Source organism: Saccopteryx bilineata, chromosome 3 (genome assembly GCF_036850765.1).
Source record: "Saccopteryx bilineata isolate mSacBil1 chromosome 3, mSacBil1_pri_phased_curated, whole genome shotgun sequence".
In the NCBI taxonomy this organism is placed as follows: Eukaryota; Metazoa; Chordata; class Mammalia; order Chiroptera; family Emballonuridae; genus Saccopteryx; species Saccopteryx bilineata.
This window is the reverse complement of record NC_089492.1, coordinates 178,806,475-178,820,687: the sequence shown is the minus strand read 5'-3', so window position 1 is coordinate 178,820,687 and position 14,213 is coordinate 178,806,475. Positions and strand designations below refer to the sequence as shown.

The window sequence follows — 14,213 nt, the reverse complement described above, 5'->3', positions numbered from 1 at the left end:
GTCCAGGGTTTTGAACCGGCGACCTCAGCATTCCAGGTCGACGCTTTATCCACTGTGCCACCACAAGTCAGGCCAAAAGCACAAAGGTTTTTAATTATGATGAAGTCCAATTTCTCTATATTTCCTTTTGACACTTTTATATTTGGTGTCACATCTAAGAAACTACTGCTCAATCCAAGATCATGAAAATTAACTTCTATGTTTTCTTCTAAGAGTTTGATGCTTTTACTTTTTATAATTAGATCTCTGATCCATTTTGTTAATTTTTGCATATGTTGTGACATAGAAATCCAAGATTTTTTTTTGCATGTTGTTATTCAGTTGTCTCAGCATATTCATTAAAATGACCATACTTTTCTGATTTAATTTTCTTAGCACACCTGTCAAAAATCAATTGCCTGTAAGTGTATGGGTTTATTTTTGAACTCTGAATTCTATTCTATTGAGCTATATGTCTAGCTTTACACCAGTACCACATTGATTGGTTTTGTAGTAAGTTTTGAAGTCCTCCTACTTTGTTTTCTTTCTTAATATTGTTTTGGCTATTCTGACTCTTTAGTAATTCTATATGAATTTTAAGATCAGCTTGCTAACTTATACAAAAAAAAGACAGCCCAAATTTTTAAAGAGATTGTACTGAGTCTGTAGATCAGTTTGGGAATTGTTGCTATCTTAATATTAAGTCTTCGAATTTATGAACACAGGACATCTTCCCATTTATGTAGGTCTCCCTTAAGTTCCTTCAACGATGTTTTATAGGGTTTTTTTTAATGTTAAATAATCTCTAAACATTTCATTGGCCTCTTGCCTCCCCCAGGGGGTGCTCTACTTCTGATTCTAATGCCTCAGAACCTAGGTGTCATTGACCTTAGACACCACTTTGCCATCCACAATTTTGTGGAAGATGGTCTTTTGGATGGATTGCATGAAGATGCTGTTGTCTAGGGCATCACTAAGATTTAAGTCCTCCCTTTCTTTTAGCAGGAGACAGTAGGTGGTGATCTCAGCCACAGCTTGACCTTGATGGTCAAACAGGGTCTCAGACTCCTGGGCCTGGCACTACCCTTCTGCCCAGGTCTGGACCCACTCTGATTCCAGGTACAACAAGATCCTGTTGAGCTGTTTCATCCACATGGCATAGCGCATTTCCTTCTCCCTCAGGCTGCTCTCCAAAATGGCCTTCAGATTTCTCACTGAGTCCAGGTAGATCTTCAAGGACTGAACTATACATCTCAGCTCCATGAGTGTCATCTCAGCAGCTCCTATCTCAGCAGTTTGCAAGGTGACTACACTGGTGCTCTCTTTCTTTAATCTGCTGGGACTAGAACTTGTTAAGATCCTCTCTTCTAAGCCAGCTCATCACATTGGGTCCAGTGTCTTCTATGATTTTGCTGAGGTCCTAAGATTTGGGACAACTCAGAGTTGGCAATCTGGTTTTGTAAACTATTTACTTTTTCTTCATGCATCTTCTTCATGGAGAGCAGCTCCTCCTTGAGAGTTTAGATCTCTGTTTCCCTCTGCAGCTGAGTGATATTGGTGTCATCAATGACCTTTGAGAACCCATTGATGTCACTCTCCACAGACTGGCATGTGGCCAGATTCATCTTATACTTTACTTTGAGGTTATTGACAGAAAGATGGGCATTGTCAATCTGCAGAATGATGTAGTCATTGTCCACAAAACTTGCAAAGATCTAAGCCCTCAGGTTCTCAACTGTCTTCAAATAATGCCCACAGTGTCTGACCTAAGGACCCTTCTTTAGGTGTTTCCAGATTTTGCTTTCCAATCTCTAATCATCAGCCTCCAAGCTTCTTACCCTTTCCAGGTAAGAATCCAGGCAGTCATTCATGCATTGCATAGTCCCTAATGCCTGCCAGACCCTTGGCCATCCCCATAACCAGGCCTTCAGGCTCCCAGCCATGCTGCATGCTGGTGGAGTGGGACACAGATCCGGGAGCCTGAGCCATTGGTACCTACATAGATGTTGGCCACGCTGTTCGCCAGCCAGCCTGGTAGCTGGGCGACTGCATGGAGCCCAGGATCCAGTAGTTTGTGGAGAAGCTGGAGCAGATGCTGAAGCTCATGTTGTTCAGGGACGAAGGAGAGAAACCAAATGTCAAGTTCAAGCATCAATCTTGTAGTTTTCGATGTATAACTTTTGCATTAGTATTGTTAAATTTATCATGAGTATTTTGTTTTTTATATGATTATAAATGAAATCATTTTCTTAATTTAATTTTTGGACTGTTCATTGCAAATGTATAAAAACACAATTGATTTTGTATTGTATTTGTACTGTATTATAATTGGCTTTGGTATTTGAAAGTTTAACTATGAAATATGAATAAGTATAGATCTCATTGAGTTTTCTCACTTGAAGTTTATTGAGCTTCTTAAAAGTGTAGGTTAATATTTTTCATTAAACTTGTAAAATCATTAGCCATAATTTTTTAAAAATATTTTTTCTGTTCTTTTCTTTCTCTTTTCTTTCTGGGACTTCCATTATGCATATATTTGTACATTTGCCGTGTCCTCAGGCCTCTTAGTCTCTGTTTATTTTATTTTATTTTATTTTATTTCCATTTCCAATATATATTTCATCTTAGCCAAACGTAGTAAGCTATGTACAGATACTTCACGAATTGGAAAGTGTTACAGAAATGTGAGCAGTTTTTTTTTAATAATTTTATTTTTTTAATGGGGTGACATCAATAAATCAGGATACATATATTCAAAGATAACAAGTCCAGGTTATCTTGTCGTTCAATTATGTTGCATACCCATCACCCAAAGTCAGATTGTCCTCTGTCACCTTCTATTTTGTTTTCTTTGTACCCCTTCCCCTCCCCCTTTCCCTCTCCCATTCCCCCCTCCCCCCCGTAACCACCACACTCTTATCAATGTCTCTTAGTTTCACTTTTATGTTCCACCTACGTATGGAATAATGCAGTTCCTGGTTTTTTCTGATTTACTTATTTCGCTTCGTATCATGTTATCAAGATCCCACCATTTTGCTGTAAATGGTCCGATGCCATCATTTCTTATGGCTGAGTAGTATTCCATAGTGTATATGTACCACATCTTCTTTATCCAGTCATCTATTGAGGGGATTTTTGGTTGTTTCCATGTCCTGGCCACTGTGAACAATGCTGCAATGAACATGGGGCTGCATGTGTCTTTACGTATCAATGTTTCTGAGTTTTGGGGGTATATACCCAGTAGAGGTATTGCTGGGTCATAAGGTAGTTCTATTTTCAGTTTTTTGAGGAACCACCATACTTTCTTCCATAATGGTTGTACTACTTTACGTTCCCACCAACAGTGTATGAGGGATCCTTTTTCTCCACAGCCTCTCCAACATTTGCTATTACCTGTCTTGCTAATAATAGCTAATCGAACAGGTGTGAGGTGGTATCTCATTGCCGTTTTGATTTGCATTTCTCTAATAGCTAAAGAATATGAGCATCTTTTCATATATCTGTTGGCCATTTGTATTTCTTCCTGGGAGAAGTGTCTGTTCATATCCTCTTCCCATTTTTTTATTGGATTGTTTGTTTGTTTGTTGTTGAGTTTTATGAGTTCTTTGTATATTTTGGATATTAGGCCCTTATCTGAGCTGTTGTTTGAAAATATCATTTCCCATTTAGTTGGCTTTCTGTTTATTTTGTTATCAGTTTCTCTTGCTGAGCAAAAACTTCTTAGTCTGATGTAGTCCCATTCATTAATTTTTGCCTTCACTTCTCTTGCCTGTGGAGTCAAATTCATAAAATGCTCTATAAAACCCAGGTCCATGAGTTGAGTACCTATGTCTTCTTCTATGTACTTAATTGTTTCAGGTCTTATGTTTAGATCTTTGATCCATTTTGAGTTAATTTTAGTACAGGGGGACAAACTGTAGTCCAGCTTCATTCTTTTGCATGTGGCTTTCCAGTTTTCCCAGTACCATTTATTGAAGAGGCTTTCTTTTCTCCATTGTGTGTTTTTGGCCCCTTTATCAAAAATTATTTGACTATATATATGTGGTTTTATTTCTGGACTTTCTATTCTGTTCCATTGGTCTAAGTGTCTATTTTTCTGCCAATACCATGCTGTTTTGATTATCGTGGCCCTATAATATAGTTTGCAGTCAGGTATTGTAATGCCCCCAGCTTCATTCTTTTTCTTTAGGATTGCTTTGTCCATTCGGGGTTTTTTATAGTTCCATATAAATCTGATGATTTTTTGCTCTATTTCTTTAAAAAACATCATTGGAAGTTTGATGGGAATTGCATTAAATTTGTATATTGCTTTGGGTAATATAGCCATCTTGATTATATTTATTCTTCCTAGCCAAGAACAAGGTATATTCTTCCATCTCATTATATCTTTTTTGATTTCCCTTAAAAATGGTTTATAGTTTTCATTATATAAGTCCTTTACATTCTTTTTTATGTTTATTCCAAAGTATTTTATCTTTTTTGTTGCAATCGTGAAGGGGATTATTCTTTTGAGTTCATTCTCAATTGTTTCATTGTTGGCATATAGAAAGGCTATTGACTTCTGTATGTTAATTTTGTATCCTGTGACCTTACTGTATTGGCTTATTGTTTCTAGTAGTCTTTTTGTGGATTCTTTGGGGTTTTCGATGTATAGGATCATATCATCTGCAAAAAGTGATACCTTTACTTCTTCTTTTCCAATATGGATGCCTTTTATTTCTTTGTCTTGTCTGATTGCTCTGTCTAGAACCTCTAGTACCACATTAAATAAGAGTGGAGAGAGTGGACAACCCTGTCGTGTTCCTGATTTAAGAGGGAAAGCCTTCAGTTTAGTGCCATTTAATATGATGTTAGCTGATGGTTTATCATATATGGCCTTTATCATGTTGAGATATTTTCCTTCTATACCCATTTTGTTGAGAGTCTTAAACATAAAATTGTGTTGTATTTTATCGAAAGCCTTTTCTGCGTCTATTGATAAGATCATGTGGTTTTTGTTCTTTGTTTTGTTGATATGGTGTATTACATTAACCGTTTTACGTATGTTGAACCATCCTTGAGATTCTGGGATGAATCCCACTTGATCATGATGTATTATTTTTTTAATATGTTGTTGTATTCGATTTGCTAGTATTTTGTTTAGTATTTTAGCATCTGTATTCATTAGAGATATTGGTCTGTAGTTTTCTTTTTTTGTGCCGTCCTTGCCTGGTTTTGGGATGAGGGTTATGTTGGCCTCATAAAATGTGTTTGGAAGTATTGCTTCTTCTTCAATTTTTTGGAAGACTTTGAGTAGAATAGGAACCAAGTCTTCTTTGAATGTTTGATAAAATTCGCTGGTATAGCCGTCAGGGCCTGGACTTTTATTTTTGGGGAGGTTTTTAATGGTTTTTTCTATTTCTTCTCTACTGATAGGTCTGCTTAGGCTTTCTGCTTCTTCTTGACTCAGTCTAGGAAGGTTGTATTGTTCTAGGAATTTATCCATTTCTTCTAGGTTGTTGAATTTAGTGGCATAAAGTTTTTCATAGTATTCTACAATAATTCTTTGTATATCTATGGTGTCCGTGGTGATTTCTCCTCTTTCATTTTGGATTTTGTTTATATGAGTTCTTTCTCTTTTTTCCTTGGTAAGTCTTGCCAAGGGTTTGTCAATTTTGTTGATCTTTTCAAAGAACCAGCTCCTTGTTCTATTAATTTTTTCTATAGTTTTTCTGTTCTCTAATTCATTTATTTCTGCTCTAATTTTTATTATCTCCTTTCTTTGACTAGTTTTGGGTTGTCTTTGTTTTTCTTTTTCTAGTTCCTTAAGGTGGGAAGTTAAGTGGTTCACTTGGGCTCTCTCTTGTTTGTTCATATATGCCTGAAGTGATATGAACTTCCCTCTTATCACTGCTTTTGCTGGATCCCATAGATTCTGATATGTCGTATTGTCATTTTCATTAGTCTGTATATATCTTTTGATCTCTGCACTTATTTCTTCTTTGACCCATTCATTTTTTAAAAGTATGTTGTTTAGTTTCCACATTTTTGTGGGATTTTTTTCCTCTTTTTTGCAGTTGAATTCTAGTTTCAAGGCTTTATGATCAGAAAATATGCTTGGTACAACTTCAATTTTTCTGAACTTGCTGATATTGTTTTTGTGGTCCAACATATGGTCAATTCTTGAGAATGATCCATGTACACTGGAGAAAAATGTATACTCAGTCACTTTGGGATGAAATGTCCTGTAGATGTCTATCATATCCAGGTGCTCTAGTGTTTTGTTTAAGGCCACTATGTCTTTGTTGATTCTCTGTTTGGATGACCGATCTAGAGCCGTCAGCGGTGTATTGAGGTCTCCAAGTATGATTGTATTTTTGTCAGTTTTTGTTTTAAGATCAATAAGTGGCTGTCTTATATATTTTGGTGATCCTTGGTTTAGTGCATATATATTAAGAATTGTTATGTCTTCTTGATTCAGTGTCTCCTTAGCCATTATGAAATGACCATTTTTGTCTCTGAGTACTTTTGCTATCTTGTAGTCAGCATTATCAGATATGAGTATTGCTACACCTGCTTTTTTTTGGATGTTATTTGCTTGGAGTATTGTTTTCCAGCCTTTCACTTTGAATTTGTTTTTATCCTTGTTACTTAGATGAGTTTCCTGTAGGCAGCATACAGTTGGATTTTCTTTTTTAATCCATTCTGCTACTCTGTGCCTTTTTATTGGTGAGTTTAATCCGTTTACATTTAGTGTAATTATTGATACTTGTGAGTTCCCTATTGCCATTTTATATCTTGCTTTCTGTTAGTTTTGTATCTTGTTTGATCCTTCTCTTTCGTTTTTCTATCTTTTGTTTTTATTTGGTTGTATTCCATACATTTTTCCTCTGTTGCTATCTTTTTTATTTCATGTGCTTCTGTGGTGGTTTTTTCAATGGTGGTTACCTTTAAGTAATGAAAAGGGTTCCTACCCTGTTCATTGTAGCAAACTATTTTGTGAGTACTTTTGCACTCCATCGTCCTTTGCTACTGTTAATCTCCATCTTCTCCCCCTCTTTCTTTTTGTTGTTGTTACAGTTTAAATTTGGTTTTATTGTGTTCCTCTTGGAGCTTTTACTTGTGGCTCTGCTTTTTTTTTTTTTTGTTCTTTGTATCTGATTGGAGAACCCCCCCTTTAGTAATTCCTGGAGTGGGGCTTTTCTGATGATAAATTCCCTCATCTTTTCTGTATCTGTGAATGTTTTTATTTCTCCTTCATATTTGAAGGATAGCTTTGATGGGTATAGTATTCGTGGCTGAAAGTTTCTCTCTTTCAAGACTTTAAATATTGGGGTCCACTCTCTTCTAGCTTGTAGAGTTTCTGCTGAGAAATCTGATGATAATCTAATGGGCCTTCCTTTATATGTTGTATTCTTCTTTTCCCTGGCTGCCTTGAGAATTTTTTCTTTGCCATTGGTTTGTGCCAATTTCATTATGATGTGCCTTGGAGTAGGTTTGTTGGGGTTAAGAAAACTCGGAGTTCTGTTTGCTTCATGAATTTGAGGCCTTAGTTCTTTCCATAGGCTTGGGAAGTTCTCATCTATTATTTGTTTGAGTATGTTCTCCATTCCATTTTCTCTCTCTTCTCCCTCTGATATACCCATTATTCTTATGTTATTCTTTTTGATGGAGTCAGATAATTCTTGTAGGGCTATCTCATTTTTTTTAATTTTTGAGTCTCTTTCTTCTTCTCTCTGTTGTGCCTCAAGTTGCTTGTCTTCTATTTCACTAATCCTCTCTTCTATCTGGCCTGTTGTATTAGCTAAGCTTGTTACCTCGTTTTTCAGCTCGTGAATTGAGTTTTTCATCTCTATTTGATTTGTTTTTATAGTTTCAATTTCCTTGGACATATATTCTTTGTGTTCATTGAGTTGTTTTCTGAGCTCCCTAAATTGTCTTTCTGTGTTTTCTTGTATATCTCTGAGTATTTTTAGGATTTCTATCTTGAATTCTCTGTCATTTAGCTCCAAGGTTTCCAATATATTAAATTTTTTTTCCATAGATTTTTCCTCATCTATCTGTGTTACCTCTCTTTCTTTTATATCCATGATATTAGTTTTTCTCTTCCTTAATGGCATCTGAGGATGGTTTTGTTGATAGTATTAATGAGATTTAATAAAGAATAAAAAGTTAAAAATATAAAAAATCGAAAAAAGTTTTTTTTAAATTAATAATAAAATAAAGAAAAATAAAATAAAATTCAAATAAAAAAAAGGAAATTATTCCCCCCCTCCTTTTTTCCTCTCCTATCCTCTCCCCTCTTTCTTGAGAAAATCTTGTGGTGAACTGTGAATTATATTGTATTTAATAGAACAAACAATGTCTGTAATGGAGGGCCTGAATTGGGGAAAAGTAATAAAGGGGCAAAAAAAAGAAAAAAAAAGAAAGAAACAAAAGGGGGTATGGACCCACAAAAAGCAAATAAGGAAAAAATTTGGGTCAAGAATAAAATGATTTGCTTTTAGGTGTTGGTTGTCTAAGAGTTATGATGAGAGGAATAAGAGGAAAACAGAAAAATGGGGGGACAAATTAAAAAAATACTATTGTATTTAGTGGAACAAGAACTAGATAAAATGGAGAGCCAGGGATGGGAGCACTGCTAATGAGTTAAAAAGGTGAAGTAAAAAACCCCCAACATGCCACAAACATAAGTTTGAGTCCCAGATAAGAGAATTTGTTTGTTATTGAGGTTTGAATGAGAGGAGATGTAAAGGAGAAAGGAATAAACTAATATAGAGGGAGAAAAGAAAGAGAGAGAGAGAAAAAAAGAGGGAACCACTAAAAGAAGAAAAAAGAAAGGAGAGAGAGAGAGAGTGTGTGTTAAGGGTTTTGGAGTGCAACCCTCATAGAGAGAAAGGAAGAGGAGAGAAAAGATAATGGGAGATGTAACACTTATGGGTAGTGTAGTTCAAGGAGAGGAGAGAGTAAGACCGGCAGAGAGTTAATCGGCCAAATTGGAGGAGGAAAAAAAGTATCAAGAATGAAGATAGGAGAAACAAACGAACAAATATAATAAAATGGGATAGGTTATAAAGTCTGCAGATTATTCTTGATTTTGAGAGGTTATCTTCTTGCTTTTTCTTTTCTCTCCCTCTTTCTGGTCGGTGACTCTGTACCCCGGGTTCTGCCCCTTTGGCATGCTCAGGTAGAGGTTTGCAGTTGATAAGTCTCTATGGCAATGTCATGTATTGTGCTTTAGTCTCGTTGGCAGTCAAGGCTCATTAGCATTTATAGGCTCCGACAGTGAGAGAGTTCATGTTCCTGGAGCCTTTCTCCTAGTCTTTCCTTCCTCAATTAGTTGCCTGATAATCCAGCTATGGGGTTGCTGCTGCCTCTGCCTGGATAGTAAGAGGCTCAAAGAGCTGGCAACTCCCCACTCTATTTCCACTCAGCACAGGGCTCTGGGTAAGGCTCAGTCAGTCAGAGCTGCTAGCATAATCAGGCGGGCTTTCTGCCCACTCAAAGACCTCTGGCTCTGCCACTCTGTCCGGTAACACAGGCAGGCGCCCACTTCCGGGGCGCTTGGAGGAAACTCTCACTCACTATCTGCATGCACAGACCAGGATATCCGGCCAGCAGTCTCACGCTCTGAGTGAAACCCCCAACCGCATGGAAAAGTTGCAGCATTGGAATTCGCTCTTGCTCCGTCCCCGTGCGCGGCTTTTGCAAGGCGCTGGGGCGGCCCGAGATTCCGCTTTTGCCCATACAAAGGCCCCTGACTCTGCCCCTCTGTGCGATAACACGGGCGCGCACTGCCTCGGAGGAATCTCTCACTCACTATCTGCGCGCGCAAACCAGGATATGAGGCCGGCCGCGTTTCCCTCTGAGTGAAACCCCCACCAGCACGGAAAATTTCCACCGTTGGAATTAGTTCTCGCTCCCTCCCATGCGCGGCTTTCCCAGGGCGCTGGGGCTGCCCAGAGATTCTGCTTTCGGCCCACAAAAAGGCCTCTGACTCTGCCTCTCTGTGGGGTAACACGGGCATCCACTCCCGGGGCTTAGGAAGAAATCTCTCGCCCACAAACTGCGTGTGCACCGACCAGGAGATCAGGTAAAATGGCTGCCCCATTTGTCTTTCTTTGTTTGGGTTTGGCGCGAGTGTTAGCTTGTATTGCCCGGCTTGCCACAGGATCAGTTTTTCCTCGGCTTGGATCTCCATGCCACAGCCTGGTTTGGCCGTTTGTGCTGCGGCCTGGATCTATTCACCCCCTTTGCCCGCCTCAGTTTCTATATTCACAGTTACCAGAGAAAGCCGCCCTGTTTAGGTTAGTGAGGAAGGCGGAGCATTTCTTACTCCCTATTTCCTTCGGGGTTTGGTTATATATTTAGCCAATTTTTCACTTGACCATACCTTCGGGTGTATTGCGAAGCATCTGGAGGCTCCAAGTATAGGTTTTTCTGTTTCTGGTTGAAGATCTTGTTGAGTTTTGGGGGAGATTTATCGGTATCGCTTCCTACTCGGCCATTACTCTGACGTCATCCGTCTGTTTATTTTTCTTATTTCACTATTCCTTCTGTTTCCCAAACTGAATAATCTCAATTCTAACCTAAAGTTCAGTGGTTTCTTTCTTCTGCCAGCTCAAATCTGCTGTTGAGCCCCTTAGTAAATTTTCATTGCAGTTGTTTTACTTTTCAACTCCAGAATTCCTATGTGATGCTATTATAATTTCTATCTCTTTATTAATAATTTCTATTTAGTGAGAAATCATTTTCATACTTTATTTTTTTCACATGGCTTATTTTAGTTCTTTGAAGATATTTATGATAGCTGATTTTAAGTACTTGTCTAGTAAGTTCAACTTGTGGGCCTTCTCAGCAACGGTTTCTTTTTACTTTTTTTTTTTTTTTGTATTTTTCTGAAGTTGGAAACGGGGAGGCAGTCAGACAGACTCCCACATGTGCCCAACCGGGATCCACCCAGCATGCCCACCAGGGGGCGATGCTCTGCCCATCTGGAGCATAGCTCTGTTGCAACCAGAGCCATTCTAGAGCCTGAGGCAGAGGCCACAGAGCCATCCTCAGCTTCCAGGCCAACTTTGCTCCAATGGAGCCTTGGCTGTGGGAGGGGAAGAGAGAGACAGAGAAGGAGAAGGGGAGGAGTGGAGAAGCAGATGGGTGCTTCTCCTGTGTGCCCTGGCCGGGGATCAAATCCAGGACTCCGGCATGCCAGGCCGACGCTCTACCACTGAGCCAACCGGTCAGGGCCTTTTGACTGCTTTTTGCCCCTGTACATGAGCTTTCCTGTTTCTTTTTATGACTCATTTTTGCTGTTGTTGTTAGAAATTTGCTAAAGCTGGACTTTTAAAAGAATATAATGTGGCAACTCTGGAATTCAGATTTCCCCTTCCCTCAGTGTTGTTGCTGTTCTTTTAGTGACTTGCTGAACTAATTTTGTAAAAAGTGTATACCCTTTTCTGTGTGTAACCACTAAAGTCTCTTAGTTGTCATCTAACACTTAGACATAAATTTCTATAATACCTTGAACAAGTAAGTCTCCCAACTTTTCCAAGAAGCTTTTGTCCATGTTATGATACACATTCAAAGCTTCAGCAGTTTAAAACTCTGTTTGACTTTTCTTCCTGCTTACACAGAACCTCAAGGTCAGACATAGGTGAGAGATCAGCATCTTCTCAGTCCTCTCCTGGGCATAGTCTTACATATGCAATGTGGCCTCCTAGAGTCTTAGGAGTTTGACAGAATTTTTCAAAACCGCTATTGGCCATTTCATTCCCAGTCTTTTTCTTTTAAGTTTCTTAGTCATCACTGGTTATCATGACTTCCACCAGCTACAATACTAAACAACTGCAACTGAAAGTTTTTGACAAGTGCTCTAGGAGAAAGGCTCTTTGCACTGAGTTCTGTGTTATGTTAGAAATAAATAAATAAAGGACAAGCTCTGTGAGTGGAGATTTTCAGGAAACTGTCAGATAGGTCAAATAATGACAATTCTCTAGGAATGGTGCTTTCTGGAGATACTCCAACACAATTTTGCCCCCTTCAGTGGCTGCTAAGCTGCTGTTTTTTACATCTACTGTGATTGCAAGGCTATTGGTTTCCAAAACTACTACGAAACAATGAAGTTGGCAATCAGGTAAGGTAAAATGTGACAAAGCTCACAGTTCTTATCAAGATTCATCTGTTTTTCTTCAAAAAACACTGCTCAAATTTTTACAAATGTTTGATTAATTTCCAAACTTCTGAAGACATCGAATATGACAATTTTTGTCAATGATCTTACTACTTTTATGTGAGAACAAATTTTCAAAGGTCCTTATTCGGCCATTCCTAAAGTACACCTCTTCTAGTATGTTCTTAAACTAAGTATTTAGACCCTCTGATTCTTGACAAAAAAAAAATCACATTTTAGAAGTTATGTTCACTCCTTTTAATACATTGCACATTTTATAAAGTGTACACTATCACAATCAACTTCTCCAAATAGAATCCTTTTATGTGGAATTCATCCTTTGGCTTGACACATGCAAATGGATAATGCTGGGTAGTTCATTGTCTTCCAAATGAGGAAAACACAGTCCTTTCTTCTGACATTTTAGCTGTGATTTATAGATAATTTAATAAAAAAATTTTTTTTTGAAATCTTCATATTCTACCTCCTTCCTTATTGTGCAGTTTAATAAGGTTTGCTAAGGTATAAAATAACTCTGGTATCTCCACCTAACTAATACTAATAAAATAGTGGCAGAGAAATTAGAAGACTGAGGCATGTCATACACACAATTGTTTTTTAGGAAAGTTCTTCTCTGCCTTAAACTTATGAGAAATAAAATTGACTAATCTATCTTTTTAACTCATCTTGTCTATGGATCAATATGATCTGAATAATTCTGAGAATCTTTAATAAATTTTGACATTTAGAGGGTTTTGTTAAAGAAGTATCTGAGATGGTTTCAGTAAAATAATGAGGTGGAACTGGGTTTTCTATCATTTCAAAAAAATCTGCAAACCTGCAATACTTTACTAGTCTTAAATATTTTATTTTTTCCAAACTTAACAACATGGCTGAGTTGATGACCTCTCAACATCCACTGGAAAAAAATACACACTTATACAAAGAGACATATTTTTTTAAAAAGTAAATATGTAATGCCCATAAATGTATTTAATATTTGGACCTAGACTAATTTACTTTGATACCTAGTACTATGATATTTCTTGCAAAAAAGAAGGCATCCAAAAAAAGTGTTTGTTTTTTTATGTGAAATATTTGCTGGTCTTATTTTTCTAAGAAAAAAATAAGTGACAGCTTTTCCCCCCAAAGTATGTAAGATAAAGAAAAGAACAGTTAAAATTGGAAGAAAAATACAATTGGCAAAATAAATGTTTTTAATTCTGTGAGGAAAAATATTTTATAAATGTCTTCCAAATATTAAAAAAATAGCCAACTGTACAAGTAGTTACTTAAATTAAGTAACTTTTATACCACACAATTCATCTCTTCAATTGTTGCTTTAAGTTAGAAGAAAACTGCTTTAATTATGATATCCTGTATTGAGGTGGATTCTTAATACAAGCTAAAAATGACACTGTTCCAATCTATAAATGGAGGCTAAGTACTTCACAAAGTATAATATAAGTAAAAACAAAACAGATAAACCATAATAAATTATTTTCAGAAAATGTTTGGGTTGTTTCACTGTGTTTTTGTGGGTAATTAGATGAATTATTTTACTTTATAAAGAGAAAGAAATAAATATCTTAATAATTATACATATCTACATGTATATTAATCTTTATGACATTAGCTTTTTACTGTTGATGTGATTTAAAACACAGTACTGAAAGGTTTCTTGATTTATACATAGGTCCCCACAGAATCCCTGCCAGAGTCTGACAGGAACCCCAATTGTGCTTGACTCTTCAGTGTGCACTGAGTTTAATTTATCAACACTTGTTTTATGGCAGAGCCTGAGTTACTTTGCAATGAGAATACTTAAAAAATACGGATAAACTGCTTGCCATACTTAATTGATCTGCACTCCATCAACTGGTCATTATGTTGTCTCTTCTGTTTCTCCCTTCCATGTTCCAAATTTCTGGAGTTTCCCCTCACAACAAAGACACATACCTGCTGTATGCAAGAAAGTTCTGGGTGAGGAACAAGCAATATTCAGATGTCAGAGTAAACATATAGAACAACATTTTCAGGTCCAGAAAGTTTCACCTAGACAGAGAAAGACAAGCTAATGTAAAGC

The 14,213-nt window shown here is 37.2% G+C and overlaps 1 pseudogene; it reads right to left on the bottom strand.

Moving 5' to 3' along the window:
* Nucleotides 1–837: 837 nt before the first annotated feature.
* Nucleotides 838–2,085, bottom strand: LOC136328937 (keratin, type I cytoskeletal 18 pseudogene; annotated as a pseudogene).
* Between the last annotated feature and the right edge of the window lie 12,128 nt (nucleotides 2,086–14,213).